Source organism: Cetorhinus maximus, chromosome 10 (genome assembly GCF_964194155.1).
Source record: "Cetorhinus maximus chromosome 10, sCetMax3.hap1.1, whole genome shotgun sequence".
NCBI classification, from domain to species: Eukaryota; Metazoa; Chordata; class Chondrichthyes; order Lamniformes; family Cetorhinidae; genus Cetorhinus; species Cetorhinus maximus.
Genome location: NC_135888.1, coordinates 21,938,296 through 21,941,467, shown reverse-complemented (window position 1 = coordinate 21,941,467; position 3,172 = coordinate 21,938,296).

The window sequence follows — 3,172 nt, the reverse complement described above, 5'->3', positions numbered from 1 at the left end:
CTAGCAAAGGATGTGTGATGTGCAAGTATCCTCAGGCTGAGGTGTTTTCTAGTTCATGGCACACCCATGTGTGATGGGGAAGACACAAGGTGCTCTCTCAGGCAGTGTAAAAGATCCCGTGGTCACTATTTTGAAGAAGGGCAGGGGAATGAATTTTCCCTGGTGTCCTGGCCAATATTCATCCCTTAATTAACACCACAAATACAGATTATCCGGTCATTATCAACTTCTTGTTTGTGGGAGCTTGCTGTGCGCTAATTGGCTACATTATTTCCTACATTACAACAGTGACTACATTTCAAAAGTACCTCATCTGTTGCAAGGTGCTTTGTGACATCCTGGTGTAATGACAGGCACCACATAAATGAAAGTCTTTCTTTTTTAGATCAGATTCATTACAACCAGTGCAGTAGAATGTATTAAAACAATGACAGATAAGGAATGGAAAACCATTTAATTAACTAGATTTTGCATTTATATTTTCAAATACTATACAATTTATTAAATCAGTTATTTGCAGTGTGAATCCATTATACATGATGTCTGAGTTTTCATATTTTACAAATGGATTCAGCCCTCAAGTACTGGACCCACAACTCTAGCCCAAAGTTGAGAGTGTTACTGAGCTAAACAGGCATCTTACCCATCACTATGGGCTATTACGTATAATATACCTTTATTCAACCTTAGGACAAGTCACATGGTTCAAAGAGTGTGTATTACAAGTCATGTGGTCCTGTTAGAGTGTTATGATAAATTAAGTGGTCCTCTTGTGGCATGGGATATGTAGTGGCTCTATGGGGATGCAATATAAGTCACATGTTACAGTATCAAGAGCCTCCTTATAAAGTAATTATGGCACAGAAAGAGGACATTTGGCCTATCGAGTCCATGCCAGCTCTCTGTAGAGCAATCTAGTCAGTCCTATTTCCCAGCTCTATCCCTGTAGCTTTGCTAGTTTATTTCCCTCAAGTGCCCATCCAATTTCCTTTTGAAATCACTCATCATCTCTGCTTCTATCACTCTCGAGGACAGCGAGTTCCAGGTCATTACCACTCACTGCAGAAAAGCACAGCTCCTTCACACTCCCCCCTGCACCCCTTGTCCAAAAACCTTAAACCTGTGTCCATCCCCAGTCCCTGCACCATCAGCTAATGGGAGCAGCTTTTCTTTGTCTACCTTATCTAAACCAGTCATAATCCTGTACACCTCTATCAAATCCCCTCTCAATCTCCTTTGCTCCAAGGAGAACAACCCCAGCTTCTCCGACCTAACCTTGTCGCTAAAATCCTTCATCCCTCCGCACCCTCTCAAGGGCCCTTAAATGCTTCCTAAAGCGTGGTGACCAGAACTGAATGCAATCCTGTAGTCATGGCCTAACCAGAGCTTTGTACAAGTTCATCGTTACTTCTGACAATTTGCAATGTTGGTGGAAGGTCCTGGCCTCAATTGAACGTTAACTTGACTTCCCAAAAGCTGGTGGACTTCCAGCATTTTCTGTTTTCTGTCAGCACTGGACCTGACACTTTAGGGTCACTGACTGAACATTGCCCATTCCATCCAGCCTCCCCGTTAGCTGACTGCAGTGCTCTTATTCTGTAATGCGATTTCTCCATTGTGATTGCATTAAACTCATACAGACCAGACTAATTGAGGGAAGGATGGAGCCAACTGGGAAACACACACTGAAATGGTATTTCAGTGTTCCCCGGATTGAATACAATGTTCGGATCCATTTATGGATCAATCTGTAAACCGAATGGACTCAGCCAGCCCAAGGTGCTGCCCCACTCTGAGCCTCCAATACAAACAGGGCAGCTCTGACCATTAACCCCTCTTTGCTCCTTCTCTCCCTAATCCAAGTGAGTTTACTCGATGGACTCTGTAGCCAGGGTTAAAACTCTCACTCCCAATACAAGTGCAAAAAGGGCAAACATAGCCTCTCTGTACAGCTCCTGCTGTAGAGCCGACACTTGCCCAGTTTTGCACTAGTCTACCTATTAACTGGGCTGTTCAGAAACTTAGAATCATACAGCACAGGAGGTGGCCATTTGGCCCATCACACCTGTGCTGGCTCCTTGAAAGAGCTGTCCAATTGGCCCCACTCTCTTGCTCTTTCTCCATGGCCCCGCAAACATTTCCTTTTCAAGTATTTATCTGGCTCCCTTTTGAAAGTTATTGAATCTACTTCCACCGCCCTTTCAGACAGTGTGTTCCAGACCAAAAAGAAATTCTCCTCATCTCCCTCCTGGTTCTCTTGTCACAGCTGAAGTGTTAAAGTGGAGATCACAGGTCAGGTTCTGCGCTGGTCACTGTGAGACAGTCACAAACAAGGACCCCCAGACGCCAGCCCTCAAACGTCCCACTTTCAAACAGAATTGTTACCACTTCAGTCTCATGCTACATGGAGACATTCTTTTACTGAGGTTTAACATCAAAAACTCAAGCCTGATCCCAAACCTTATCCCATCACTTTACTAACTCCCCTCACCTACCCTGAGAGTCTGCTATTGGGTTTGGAGTTAATAACTCTGTCCTGGTAAACAGTTGCTCTCAGCATCAGTGAAGACACAGAGGATCTCCCTGAGGAGGAAATCCTTTCATCATCGATGGTGATGATGAGGAGGAGGAGGAGGAGGAGGCACTGAATGGTCACCCAGGCGTTTAACTCTTTGATGACGAAAATGCCAATTTTAGACAAGATGTGGTGAATTTTAGGGATTGGGCTTGTGTCAAGAGAGTTGACAAGTGTGACTGCTGGTTTTGAGTTCCTCATTTATTATGTACCGCAATAAAAAAAAATCATTCTTTATACATGTTTTGGAGCAGTGATTAGGTATGTTTGCTATGCCTAGGGCTTAACAGTAATGCTCGATCGTCTCCTAGCGATTAAAGCAGCCAACAGGATCATGCAAAGACCAGGCAGCTTTTCCATGCGGTCACCAGTGAAGTTTTCTTCAGGTGTTAATTTCAAAGTCAGCGCAGTGTTGGAGCCAACCTTATGCCAAGGGTTTGTGTAAGAATTACACGGCAGCTCTAGTCACTCTATGGCTGGCATTGGTGCTCCACAAGAGCCTCATCTCACCTGATTGACTAGGTTTCACATTCTCTAATTTGGACCCACCTCCCCCGTCCCCCAAACAACCCATGCCCAACCCCAGGACTTTCCATC